Source organism: Aquarana catesbeiana, linkage group LG01, assembly GCF_042186555.1.
Source record: "Aquarana catesbeiana isolate 2022-GZ linkage group LG01, ASM4218655v1, whole genome shotgun sequence".
NCBI lineage: Eukaryota > Metazoa > Chordata > Amphibia > Anura > Ranidae > Aquarana > Aquarana catesbeiana.
Genome location: NC_133324.1, coordinates 90,393,237 through 90,408,554, shown reverse-complemented (window position 1 = coordinate 90,408,554; position 15,318 = coordinate 90,393,237).

Below are 15,318 nucleotides of genomic sequence, written 5' to 3'. Positions count from 1 at the left end.
GCTTCTTTTTTACTGACGGCTGATTTTTGTCATCCCTCCCTCTGAGTTGGCTTACCTGTAAACCTCACACAAAACACAATCAAGTAATTACATTAATATAGATTGACCCACTGAATTAAATAAATTATTATGTGTAAAGATGGGATGATTTGAAGAGAAAATGTGCCAATAGTGAGGCTACATTCACACCTAAGGGCACCTCCAGATTTCAGTTTGCATTAAATCAGCAGTTTTTATTCAATTTTTAATCTTTATTTTTTGATAACAATAACATGGTGTGGGCAGATTTCTGTCAGTCACAGGCTGTGTCACACCCCTCCAGTTTGTGTCTTAGAATAACATGAAGGAGAAGCCTCCATCAATCAATTTATAATATCCCACCCCCCCTTGTGTATACACCCATATGTGAGCTCTATAGTCACATGGGCTGCTAAGATGTGACAGGGAAGAAATGCTCAGCATGTACAGAGTTGCCAACACTGTTCTGCAAAATCCCCAACTGCATTGGGGACTTGGACAGAAAGTGAAGACAGAGAACAGCAGGATCAATCAGGATATTTGTGGGTTTAGTGACACTTTAAAGGCTTGCTAAAGGTTTTGGTGTCTTTATTTCTAGGTTACAATTTTTTGTAGAGTAGATGTGTGATGTACCCCTTACTCATGCTCATGGAGGGAGTGGTGTTTGGGGCCCCCCTTATTTTTTAGGGGGGCTTCCAGATTCCAATAAGCTCCTCATCTGCACACCCCAAAAACCCTGGGAGGTCTGTGGGTGAGAAGATTATTGGCCTTACCAACATGCAGACAAGGTGCTTTGTTAGGGGGTTCCTTCTTGTAAAGTCACCCCCATGTTAAGGGAATTTGGCCTGCTATGGTTCAGGAGGGAGCCGCACGCTTGTCCTTCCCCCTTCCCTGGCCATTCAGGCTGCATGCTCGGGTTAAGGGGCTGGTATGAATTTTTATGAGGACCTTATGCACTTTTTTGTGTTTGTTCATCCCCTTTAAAATCCAAACCAAACTCAAAGTGTCTGGTATTAATTTTGAGGAGGAGTCTACACAAATGTTTTTTCATTCTTGCTGTACGATGTGTTGCCTACAAATTACATTTCATTGTCAGCTTCCTTAACAAATATATATATGGGGGGAGTGGATGGTGTCAGTGTTCTTTTTATTATATTTTTAATTTTTTTTACAATTTAACTTTTAAATATTTATTACTTCTTTCTTTTTTTTATATAATTTTTTTTATCAGCCCTGTTGGAGGGGGGGGCTTTGGTGAGATTTCAGGGGTCTAAATAGAGAGCACAGAAGGGGACCCAGAGGAGGACACGGACGGGGACCGGAGGAGGACACAAAGGGGTACCGGAGGAGGACACAGGGGACCCGGGGAGCCGAAGGAGGATACAGGGGACAGTCGAGGGTGATCGGTGCGGTGGTGGGGGGAGTTACAATCACTGATCTCCCTGTGTGGCTTTCAATGAAGCAGCTGAAAGCCACAGGAGGGAGAGGAAGAAGAGCGTCTGTCAGCTGCTTTATTGAAAAACAACACAGGGAGATCGGTTGTAGCTCCCCCACCACTGCACCAATCATCTGTGAGGCTGCCCAGGTATCGGATCAGGCACCAGAGCATTTGTACGAGTACTTTAAAATCTGTTCAAATCAGTATGGATTTAGAATAAAATCTTACAAAAAATGCAGAAAATACAACAAATACTCCTCATCTTTGAGGGGGACAACCCTCTTAACCAGATAACCCAATACTCTGTACAGAATATACATTCACATTCGCAAAATTTAATTTTTTTAGAGGATAGGCTTCCCTCAAGGGATGGGTTTTATCATTATTGGATGGTGTTACATGTGTGTTTGGAGTTCAGTTTTTCCTTGCTCCACAATAAAAGTGATGTAACTTCCTTTTTCTTGAGTAACAGCCAGTGAGTTCCATAACAATAAAATTCCACTAATGCCTTTTCTAATATTCCCAATAGACTTGTCTGTCTAAAATTTTGTCTGGTGATCATAGCTAAAGGTCAGTCTGCCATTTACATTATTAGATGTACTGTTTAAATATGTTCTTCTTTATTGGCTTTCTAATGTGGATAGGATGCAAAAAACAGATGTCAACAGCTGTTTATTCAGATCATTTGGCTCATTCCCATTGTCAGGGCTCTTCCCAAAAACAAAAGTGCATTTCTTCTGCCGGTAAGCTTATATTAATGTATACATATTTACATAACTATAGACACAACACATAAGCAACATTTCATAGGACAAATGGAGAATTAACTGTGGTTTAAACAAATGCAAAGAGTGGTTTGGATAAATAGAGCAATTCCTATAATACAGCAGAAGTATTTCAACACTGGAGGTCTTTATTTTTAAGGCATTTATGCTGTCAAGACTATGTGGGGCTTCCTACACAGGCTACTAAAGAGTAGCTAATCCAATAAATCCTGATAAAACTACTGCTTTGTAATATATACAGTATGTGATTAAACTGTTTCTAAAACAAATACTTAGTTTTGGATGGAGAAAGGTAGTGGTAAAACTGTGTATATTCACCCTTCCCATTTTTCCTGGTGACCAATTGTCACAGGGGCAGAAAATAATGGAAAATTCTAAATTTTACGGCTGCCACTTCAACAGGAGCTAAGGAGAGATCTTCCAATCTGGGAATCTGCTGAGCCTTAGCAACAGAAAGTGAAAGAAAAACACTCAAACAGAAAAAAAAAAAAAAACTCATGGTGGTTCTTTAAAGTGACTGTAAACGGTCACCTTGTAAAACAATCCGTGCAGTTTAAAATAGAAATGAAAGGCAAAACATTTGTGTATGAATATTAAAAAAAAATTGTAAATACCTCTTTTTCCCTTTTTTATATGTGGGATAGGAAATGGCTGTGGGGTTAAAACAGGCGGCAGGGAGGTGACATATTGAATGTTGCTTGCTTTTTTAGACATCTTGAAAACCTTACAGCATGTCTAAACGTATCCTTATAAACAAAAAAACTAAAATCCTAACTTGCTTAAACAGTGTTCATTTGACATGTAGAGATAACATTTGAGTTTGCCACTACAGTGGGTTTGTAGCAAACTGGAAGCTTTTGACCGAAATGTTTTCAAGTACTCCGCCAGAAATAAGCAACATGTTATAATGTAGTGCATAGCCTTTTGCCAGTTCAGCTGAGTTTCAATAACCAATAAGTTGAAGGAACTAATAACCCAGAGGCCTTTTTTAAAAGGACAATATAAGTTGGAGCTGTTGGGGAGAGCTGTCAATTCCGTGTAGAGGGATACTGTTTTTTTCTTTTTTGGCATTGGTACATATCCAGAGGCGCAATCAAAACCTTCATGGTCCTCCCTAACCCACCCTTCCATCCGAGCCATGGGTGTCCATGGATATCCTCCCAGAACCCTGCTTCCCGCATGCCCCCTGGACATGCATCCAGCCCAACCACTGCGGCCCTTTACCATGTGATCAGCTTATCACACGTAAACAGACTTGCTGGTTATCAGCAGCCCTTTCCTCCCACAACGTGTTTGTGTGAGGAAAGGAGAGCCGTTAACCGGCAAGAATGTCAGTAATTTGTTTACACTGATCATCAGTGCTACCTATCAGTGCTCATCAATGCCGCCTATCAGTGCTGCCTATCAGTGCCCAATAATTCCGCCCATCAGTGCTCATCAATGCCACCTATCAGTGCTGCTTTTCAGCACCGCCTATCAGTGCCCATCAGTTCCGCCTATCAGTGCCACCTATCAGTGCTCATCAATGCTGCCTATCAGCGTCCATCAGTGCCACCTATCAGTGCTCATCAATGCCGCCTATCAGTGCCTATTAATTCCGCCCCTTAAGGGCTTATCAATGCCGCCTATCAGTGCTGCATTTCAGCGCCACCTATCAGTGCCCATTAATTCTGCCTATCAGTACCACCTATCAGTGCTCATCAATGCCACCTATCAGCATCCATCAGTGCCACCTATCAGTGCTCATCAATGCCACCTATCAGCATCCATCAGTGCCACCTATCAGTGCTCATCAATGCCGCCTAAAGTGGTTGTAAACCCTAGAAAAAAAGAAAAAAAAACCCTGCAAGGCAGCACAGTGGTGTAGTGGATAGCACTTTCACCTAGCAGCAATAGGGTCGCTGGTTCAAATCCCAACCACAAAACCATCTGCCTGGAGTTTGCATGTTCTCCCTGTGACTGCGTGGGTTTCCTCTGGGTGTCTCTTCTCTCATCCTGTGCAAGAGAGATGAAAGGGGGAACTGCCAATGACAGCTCTGAGCTCAGAGACCTGAGAGACACGATCTCAGCTCAGAGACCTGCTAATAGCAACCCCGCTGGGGCCTCTTGACAGTGGCGTAATGCCAGGGCCCATTCGCAAGTGCAACTGCTGCGACCCTTGTAGTTCTGCCACTGTACATATCCCCCTGGTAGTTCCTGGCTTGAGGGGGGGGGGAGAGAGGGGGGAAATACAAGAGGACTCTGAAGGGGACATCTGATGTAAAGGAGGACTCTGATGTGGACATCTTATGTAAAGGAGAACTCTGATAGGGACATCTGATTTAAAGGAGAACTCTGATGGAGACATCTAATGTAAAGATGGACTCTGATGGGGACATCTGATGTAAAGGAGGACTCTGATGGGGACATCTGATGTAAAAGGGGTTCTGATGAGGACACCCTACTTTAAGTGGTTTTATTTTCTTTTACTTGAAATGTGAATGTGATTGGCCTACTGTGATGGACATAGTGAGGCTGCATATGATTGGCACAGTGAAGCTGCATATGATGGGCGCAGTTTTATCTAGCAGTAATGATACAATGAATCACCCTATAAGTGGCTATAAGTGGCTATTTACAGTCTTCCATTCCAAATTGAAGCACCAGCCGCCATTGGTAGATACAAGCATCCATCACAGGGGTTATCAATGGGTCCTTTTAAGTGGGTAGCACCATTATTTCCCCTGGTAGCTATAACAAGACTGGTTATCTGAACAGCAGAGAGCAACAAGGGCAAATAGGGTCCACCAATCTCCACCACCACAAGAGACGCTGCAAAGGGTCACATGACAGCAGGTTCAGGTAAGTCATTTGGGGTTTAGTAGCATTTTTTTAAAAACACAGTGTAACTAGGTGGGGTGGAAGAAAAGTTAGATGTTCTTTAACTGCTTCAGAACCGCCTCATAGTATATTTACTGCTACAGGGCGGCTTTCCTGTTTAGGATTGCATATATACACTTGATTCTACACTTCCACGTGCAGTGGGCACATGCACGCTGCCGGCAGGCCTCTTCTGCTGTGATTATTCACAGCAGAAGCCGATCTGCGGGTGCCAGGTACTAGATGTCTGCCAGCACCCACCGATCAGTGACAAAACACACAGAATGGAGATCTGCCTATGTAAACAAGGCAGATCTCCATAGATGGATTTTGTGTTCCTGCAAAGCAGAGAATAAAATCCATCACTTCCCCTAGTACCTTACAAAGTACACAAAAACACAGGTTAGACACGTAGTTAACCATTTGATCGCCCTAGATGTTTAACCCCTTCCCAGCCAGTATCATTAGTACAGTGACAGTGCATATTTTTGGTACTGATCCCTGTATTCGTTTTACTGGTTACTGCAAAGTGTCAGTTTGTGTCCGATTGTCCACCACAATATCGCAGTCCCACTTTAAGTTACTGATTGCCGCCATTACTGGTATAAAAAAAAAATTCCATGAATATTCGTGTAAACCAATCAATATGCGCTTACGGGAATTTTTTTTACCAAAAACATGTAGCAGAATACACATTGGCCTAAATTTATGGAGAAATTAGATTTTTACATTTTTTTTACTGGATATGTTTTATAGCAGAAAGTAAAAAATATTGTGTTTTTTTTTCAAAATTGATGGCATTTTTTTGTTTATAGCGCAAAAAATAAAAAACACAGAGGTGATCAAATATCACCAAAAGAAAGCTCTATGTGTGGGAAAAAAATTACATAAATTTAATTTGGGTACCTCGTTGCATTACCACACAATTGTCAGTTAAATAACGCAGTGCCGTATCGCAAAAAATGGCCTGGTCATGAAGAGGGGTAAATATTTTGGAGGTCAAGTGGTTAAGGCAGTGTTTCTCAACCTTTTTTTCAGCCACAGCACCTTTTAAAAATATACCCAGGACACTCATTATTAGAAGTGATTTATTTTTACAAAGTAAATACACTCTTGCACACTCGTACTGACTGGTATGCCAGCATTTCTTCTCCTTCATTTTCTCTCCCTACGCAGCTAATGTGACCCCATTGTTCACAGAGGGGTGGGGAGGTCAAACAAGGATGCTGTGCGGGTGCCCCAACATCCTTTTTATCAACCAATGACACTAGCGGTTGTTGGGATGCTGGCGCCTGGCCCACATGGCGCCCAAGGTTGTAATGTTGCACATTGACAACCTGCGGCTTTGTGTAACACAATGGCAGTCTTGATCCAACTGCCGACTTGTACGCAATTTTTTGGCAATTTTTTGTCATTTTTTTCAAGGCACCACCTGAAGAACCTAGAAGGCATCTCAGGGTGCCTTAGCACCTAGATGTTTAAAAAAAGGAGGGGTGTGGAGGCGCCAACTGTGGTAGCTTGTTTATGCAAAAATAAAAGTTAGTGTAACAATTACACTTACTGGTTCGCAGGGTGTTTCTTTGAGATGGAAAGTGTCCTGGGATGTGCTGTTATCTTGTTTCCGGCTCGGATTTCATTCCTTCAGGCGTCTGGGTGTGGAGTCTGTACACAGGCTGAACCGCTGCATCCAGTGCATGGAAAGCTCCACGCTGACCACTCTGGAGTGCAGAAGAGGAAATGACGTCACTGATGCACGGCAAACGTCCAGGCTGGTGTTGGGGATAATGCAGGGATAGTGGTCAGCGTGGAGCTTTCCATGCACTGGATGCAGCGGTTCAGCCTGTGTACAGACTCCACACCCAGACGCCTGAAGGAATGAAATCCGAGCCGGAAACAAGATAACAGCACATCCCAGGACACTTTCCATCTCAAAGAAACACCCTGCGAACCAGTAAGTGTAATTGTTACACTAACTTTTATTTTTGCATAAACAAGCTACCACAGTTGGCGCCTCCACACCCCTCCTTTTTTCAACATTGATTATCAACAGAGGTAATGGACACCCTCTGAGGATGGCTGCCTCCTCATTCTAGAATTTACCTGCCTTATTTTAATGTGCTATTATAGCTACCATTGTACTATTTACCTTAGACATCACATGTTGCGGAGCGCCGGAAACCCCCCTTTTTTGCACCTAGATGTTTAAAGGCTGCTTTAAGGTATGGATTGGGATGTAAGTGCATACATAGAACCTTTAGAGGTTGCTTTACTAAAGGCAAATAGACTGCTCACTTTACAAAGTGCAGTTGACTTCCGCAAGTGAAGTTGTTCCAGAGCCTAGTGAATGAGGAAAGCTTCACTTTGCAATGAATACCCAATCACGTGCAAGGAAAATAAAAAAATAAAATAAAATAAAAATCATTTTTGCTTGCACATGATTGGATGATGGAAGTCAGCAGAGCTTCTGCTCATTTACTAAGCTTTGGAGCAACTGCACTTTGCAAAGGGCACAGTCTATTTGCTTTTAGTAAATCATCCCCTAATGCCCTGTACACATGACCGGTTTTGCCGTTGGAAGGTTTCTCTGACAAAACTCTGACGGAATCCCATTCAAACGGTCTTGCCTACACACGGTCAAACCAAAGTCCGACCAAAGTCCGACCGCCCCGAATGAGATGACGTACAGCAAGTACGACGGGACTAGAAAACGGAAGTTCAATAGCCAGTAATAGCATACAGACGAGCGGTTTTCCCGATAGGTATTGGTTCCGTCAGAAATATTTAGAACATGTTCCATTTCTAGGTCCGTCAGAATTTTCGGAAAAAAAAAAGTCCGATGAGGCATACACACGATCGGAATAGACGATGAAAAGCTCCCGTCTGACTTTTTCTGTCAGACATTCCGCTCGTGTGTACAGGGCTTTAGCCTTTTACAACTTTTTTTGTTTTAGATTTGTAGATATAGTTACCTATTACTATGAATCCAGGTCTTTAAAACGGATTGTATTGCAACCTTTTTGTAGCAGTACCTTTTTCCATACCATACTATTCCATGCTATATTATGCTGATTGTGTATTACTAAATAGAACTTGCGCTTGATGGAAATGGTAAATAACAAAATAATAAATTAAAAACCGGAGCAGCTATTACAAAGGTGCTAGAACCTTAAAAAAGTGAATACATAAATTAACAGAGCTAGCAGAATATAAAACATCAACATAATAATGAGCTTGTAAATTATTGACCGTGACAATATTGACAAGTTTTATATATAATGAATAAAGTGCTAAGTGCTCCAAATGCAAATTCTAGTGCTTTGTGGTTCAGGATAGGATTTTTCAAGATAGGATTTTTCAAGTGCCACACTCCCCTCTTGTGACCCCCACTCACCAGAGTTAATGGACCCTCAGCTTTGCAGTCTAGGGGTTTGATTGCGCATTTGACATCATCATTCATAATGGGAAACAGAGATAAAAAAGCCAATAGTACTACTAATACTAATTAGCAGTACTTCACTATCGGCTTTTTTTATCTGTTTCCCATTATGAATGATCTACTTTGGTCCATCCACATGACTATCTGCATGGAAGCTTCTCTGAGAGTCCAGTTTTTACACATCTGATATTTTAGATCACAGCCCTATGAACCTCTAGACTGCAAAGCTGAGGGTCCATTAATTCTGGTGAGTGGGGGTCACAAGAGGGGAGTGTGGCACTTGAAAAATCCTATCCTGAACCACGAAGCACTAGAATTTGCAATTGGAGCACTTAGCACTTTATTCATTATATATAGAACTTGTCAATATGTCACGATCAATAATTTACAAGCACATTATCACGTTGATGTTTTATATTCTGCTAGCGCTGTTAATTTATGTATTCACAATATTTTGCTCATTGTTATTTTCTTGTGAATTTTATACTAGTGTAATAATATGGAATTGATTTATATCTATTACTGTTCATTCTTTTATTGTTTTTTTCTTTTTTTACCACTGTTATAGTAACAAAATTCAGCTTTGATTGGTCAGATCCTTTACAAGCAATAATGGTAAAATGCTTTATAAAAAAATACTTGTTAAAAATCTGATTGTTTTACAAATCAGCATCTACTCTATCATCAGATGGAAATGTTCGCATTGCTTAGTTTTACACCGGCCTCAACGAGAAGGCGGTAAACAATAGCTTCATAGGAACCTGTCAATATATACATATATATATAATGTGAAAATCCCATGTAGTGAAAAAAATAACTTGAAATGGAATATTAATTATGGGTTTAAAGGAAGATATTTCATTAAAATGGTAACATGTGCAAGAGCGTAGGATAGAAGGGCACCAGGAGGTGATTACACAAAAAGGACAGTAATTATTGTTCGCAACAATCAATCACATGAGCACAATTGTAACAATAAATGATGTGCTGGGAAATCAAGTTGTAATTTATTTGACAACCTCTATCCCTCCTACGTATAATGTATTAATGATGTTAAGTTTATTTTTATAGTTGTGTTTCTTTAAGGATATTTGTTGAATATGTTGGACCTCTCAAAGATACAACTCACTTTTATTCTTCTCTAACATGCCACAAGACAAGGTGACCCAATTGAATAAAAATTCAACTAGTCTATCCATAATAGAGCCAGGAGACAACAGAAAAGGTTAAATTCCTCATTATGTATTATCACTCTATAGATATTTGAAAGGTGGATTGTATAGATAGGCTTCCCATAAAAGTAGAAGAAAGAAGAAGATCATTGGTGGACAACAAACCTCACAATTCTCACCTAAGTTTGTCTTAGGTGAAGAATTAAAGAAAAATGTAGTTAAAGCATATGTAAACCCAATCACTAAAATCTCATATATTTTTTAACACTGCAATTTCAAAAATCATTTATAACATTTTTGTAGATTTGAATGAAATACTACATGGCTATTCCTGTTATTGGGTGGCAACGCTTTGGGGTTGATTTACTAAAGGCAAATCCACTCTGCACTACAAATGCACTGCAGTCGCTGTAAATCTGAGGGGAAGATCTGAAATGAGGGGAAGCTCTGCTGATTTTATCATCCAATCACGTACAAGCAAAAATGCTGTTTTTTATTTTCCTTGCAAGTCCCCCTCAGATCTACAATGACTGCACTTCCAAGTGCAGTGCACTTGTAGTGCAAAGTGGATTTGCCTTTAGTAAATAACCCCCCCCCCCCCCGTGGTCCACAGTTGTCACCATCAGGAAGCCCTCTTTATTAAATGCCAGGCCACTGCTGAAGTAGATATATGTAGACAAGACATTGCTGCAAAAAGGTTTCAGGAAATCAGCGGCACTAAGGTCTCATTTACACCTTCGCATTCCAGGAACACACAAAGAAACGTGTGTTTCTGCATGCATTTCGGAGTGTGTGGAAAACACTCAACAAATGCGCTATGTGCTTAAGGTGCCATTATTTCTTAATCAATCAAACACAGCAAGGAAATGCGTGTCAAACATGCTGGAATGCACAGTAAATAAAGTTGCCAAGGTCTGCTCCTAAAAAGGGTTCAGGAGATACTTTGGTGCTTTTGTTGTATGTAGGGTTGTCCATTCAATTGAATGGGCTGCTGTACACTGTAATGCAAAAAACTTGCAAAACAAGTGTAGCACCCAAAAGGTAGGTAGGTGCTAAAGTAGGATTTTTTGTAGGGTAGGCAAATTTAGGCAGGCCTGGCTGGAAGCCCCAGTGGTCAGTGCAGCCTTGCCCCCAGTGTCCATTACATGCTTGAACAGATCACCGCCGACATGCACATAGCATGTAGTTTTAAATATGGCGCCGCAGAGTTCGGAGGGACTCGGCGGAGCTGAACGAGCACCTCCGAGATACACATAGTCGAGTGTACTCGGCTCTTTCCGGCGCCGCTCACAGTTCCGCCCAGTCCCGCCCTATGATGGACATAACACAGGTCCAATGGCGGGACTGGGCGTGACTGTGAGCGGCGCCGGAAAGAGCCGAGAACACTCGACTATGTGTATCTCGGCGGTGCTCGTTCAGCACCGCCAAGTCCCTCCGAACTCCGTGGCGCCATATTTAAAACTACACGCTATGTGAATGTCGGCTACGATCGCGGCGATCGCTCCGATAGATCACAATTAGCGGGGATCGGCGTATAACACGCACCCACGTTTTTCCCCTGATTTTAAGGGGAAAAAAGTGCGTGTTATACGCCGATAAATACGGTAGTTTGTCCCAGCAAGTTCTGCAAAATTTCATTGGGCATCCCATACTTGCTATACCCCATCCAAATTCAAATCTCTCAATAAAACATAAAAACAAGCACATGAACTGTTTTTCTGTATTGGAGTGTCTTAGAGGTGAACGCCGGGCTGGGCAGGGTGACAGGTGGGCCACAACACACAGCAGCCCCTACAGGGATAACGCTACATTTGCTCATTCCGGGACCACCTGTTCATGATAACCTGCCAGCCGTTGCCCCTAGCAACCAAAGTTGAGCGAGCCGGGGAACTAGGCTTTGTTCCACCACCATTGAGGAATTGAACCCAGGGGAAAGGCTTATGTGCTCTGCCTGCTATTCAGTACTACAGTAACGAGTGCCATTGCCCATAGCAACCAGCGGGAGCCATTTGCCAATTATTGCTACCTGCTTGCCCAGTTGCCCCAATCGGTGCTTGGACAGACACTTGTGCCAATCCTGCAATACAGAAACTGTCTATTCTGTCACCCGTGGCAACCACGCCAGGTAACTGCACCCATGGATTACAAATACGTCCAGCGTTCTGCTATTACTGGACGTCTAACTTTGTATTACGAATATGTCCAGCGTTTTGCTAATGCTGGACATCATGAACTTATGTTTCATACTCCTGCTTTAAACAGTTGAGTGTGCCTGTAAGTGTCTACTGTTGCCCAGGGTGCCTGCGGGCGGGACTGTGCTACAAGTGTTCCCTTCAGTGAGGCATTGTATACGTGTATACCCAGCACTGACTTGGTTGCCTGATCTGCAGGAGCGGACACTGGTGGACACTGGTGTCCGTTTGGAGCATTGCAGAGGATTCGCCATAGGGATGGTGGAGGGGACAGAGTGACTGTGCCTGCTATGCCCAGAGTGTTGGGGTCAGCGCATGGATTCTGTGTGGCCATTGTGGCGAACCACTTACCTGGCTTGCATCCAGCCAGCAGGAGCCACAGTACTAGAAAGTGGACCTGAACTCAGGACTGTGTCACGTGTGACGGTCCCTCCCGAGACCATGGACGCCATCGAGAGCTCCCGGGGAGAGTGGGAGGATGATATGGTCTGGGACTCTTTGCATATCCCCAAGCCTTTGCGGGTGCCAGATTGTGCTGAAACCTGGGCCCGCTTTGAGGATATTTGGCTGGGGAGAGCAATTTATCGAGACCAGGTGCTCATCGTGAAGGCAGGACAGCCTACGAAGAGCCATTCAGTCTCCATCAGGGAGGAAGAGGGAGGTAGGAAGAGACTGCCTGACTCGCATTTCTGTGCGTGAGGGACTGTTGGTGTGTACAGCCCACCTTGGAATTGTCCACATAGACTGCTGTGAAGGTTGCAGAGTATGTGTGTTCCTTTTCTCAGACTGGCCTGCCACCCTGGTTGTGTCCAATGGATGAACCTTTCCCTATTGCAAGAACACTGAGGGTGAGGTCTGACCCCTACCTTAACTTTTCTAAGGAGCCTGTCAGTTCGGGAAGGGGCCCCTCCCACCAGGAACTGTGAAGAGAACGGTCCACTGCTATTGCTTTATGTCTTTTTGTGATGGCTCTGTATGGCATGTGATGTCTCTGTATGGCATTTGGTGGTACTGTACGGCCTTTGATGGCACTGTACGGCATGTGATGGCACTGTATGGCATGTGATGACACTGTACGGCATGTGGTGTCACTATATGGCATGTGGTGGCTCTGTACGGCATGTGGTGACACTGTACAACATGTAATGACCCTGTACAGCATGTGATGACTCTGCTAGGCATGTGATGGCTCTGTACGGCATGTGATGGCTCTGTACGGCATGTGAAGACACTGTATGGCATGTGATGGCACTGTAGGGCACCAGCATGTGATGACTCTGTACGGCACCAGCATGTGATGACTCTGTACGCCATGTGATGACTCTGTACGGCATGTGATGACATTGTACGGCATGTGGTGACTCTGTACGGCATGTGATTACACCTGGCTCTCCTCTCCTCTGTACATGACTCTCCTCTGTATATGGCTGTGCCCTTCTCTGTACATGGCTCTCCTCTCCTCTGCACCTGGCTATACTCTGCACATACATATACATGCATATACTCTCCCATACCTCCCAACATTTTGAGATGGGAATAAGGGACACCTACTAGCAAATGTATGTAGGCATAGGACACACCCTGTGCCACACCCCCTTAAAGGAGAATTAACCCCAAAAAAATGTTAATTAAACCCACAAGTGCTTTTTTTTACCACTACTATTCCTTTTATATTGGCTTTTAAAATGTACAAATGCAGCAATTTAGAAATTGTATGAAAGGTTTAGCACTGGGAAACACTTTTTGAAAGATTAAAAGGCATTTTATATACAACTATATAGATCAGACCAAAATGAGGGACAAATGAGGAGGAATGAGGGACAGAGGGACATTGCTTCAATTCTGGGACAGTCTCTCGAAATCAGGGACAGTTGGGAGGTATGATCTCCCCTGTATATGGCTCTCCTCTGCACCTGACTCTCCCCTGTACATGGCTCTCCTCTGCACCTGGCTCTCCTCTGCACCTGGCTCGCCTTTGCACATGGCTCTCCGTTTTATATGACTCCCCTCTGCACCTGGCTATGCTCTCTTTTGTACCTGGCTCTCCTCTGTACATGGCAGTGCCCCCCTCTGTAGGTAGTTATAAGCCTGTGTACATGGATGTGCCCCCCTGTGTAGGTAGGTATAGGTCTGTGTACATGACTGTGCCCCCCATCTGTAGGAAGGTATAGACCTGTGTACATGGGTGTACCCCCCCTCTGTATGTAGTTATAGACCTGTGTACACGGCTGTGCCCCCCTGTGTAGGTAGGTATAGGCCTGTGTACACAGGTGTGCCCCCCTGTGTAGGTAGGTATCGGCCTCTGTACACAGCTGTGCCCCCCTGTGTAGGTAGGTATAGGCCTGTGTACATGGGTGTGCCCAGGGGCGGACTGACCATTCGGGCGCTCGGGCACTGCCCGAGGGCCCCATGGCACTAGGGGGCCCCATCAGGGTTGCCAGCCTCAATAAAACCAGGGACATTATGTAAAAATCTGTTTTTTTTTAAAAATTCCAAGATTATAGCTGCATCGCCTCTCCAGTACCTTTTCAGTGTGTGTATGTGTATTCTGTGTGTGTATACTGTGTGTGTGTGTGTATACTGTATGTGTGTGTGTATACTGTATGTGTGTGTGTGTGTGTGTGTGTGTGTGTATACTGTATGTGTGTGTGTGTGTATACTGTGTGGCCCCATAATCTATTGCCTGGGGGCTCCATAATCTCCTATTGCCCGGGGGCCCCATAATCTTCTCCTATTGCCCGGGGGCCCCATAATCTCCTATTGCCCGGGGGCCCCATGAGTTGTCAGTCCGCCCCTGGGTGTGCCCCCTGTATAGGTAGGTATAGGCCTGCGTGCATGGGTGTGCCCCCCTGTGTAGGCAGCTATCGGCCTCTGTACACGGCTGTGTCCCCCTGTGTAGGTAGGTAAAGGCCTGTAGACACACACAGAGAAGGTGACTCACCTCCTCGCAGTACAGGCCCTCGGCTCAGGCCTCCTCTCAGTAGCAGGGCTGCCATGGTAACAGATGATTAGCAGCGACGTGTCCTCTCTCTACGTCACCCTATTTCCCTCTGCCAAGCAGCTCTCACTCCACCTCCATCTCCTCACTGGTAGCCAACTGTAGGTGTCCTGTCGAATAATGCCTCCCATCAGATAAGGCATCCGATGAACCAAGCATGCGCAGCAATGGCTCTGTATGGCATGTGGTGACTCTGTACGGCATGTGATGACACTGTACGGCGTGTGATGGCTCTGTACGGCATGTGATGGCTCTGTACAACATATAATGACACTGTACGGCATGTGATGGCTCTGTATGGCATGTGATGGCTCTGTACGGCATGTGATGGCTCTGTACGGCATGTGATGACTTTGTACAACATATAATGACACTGTACGGCATGTGATGGCACTGCACGGCATGTAATCCTGTAATACT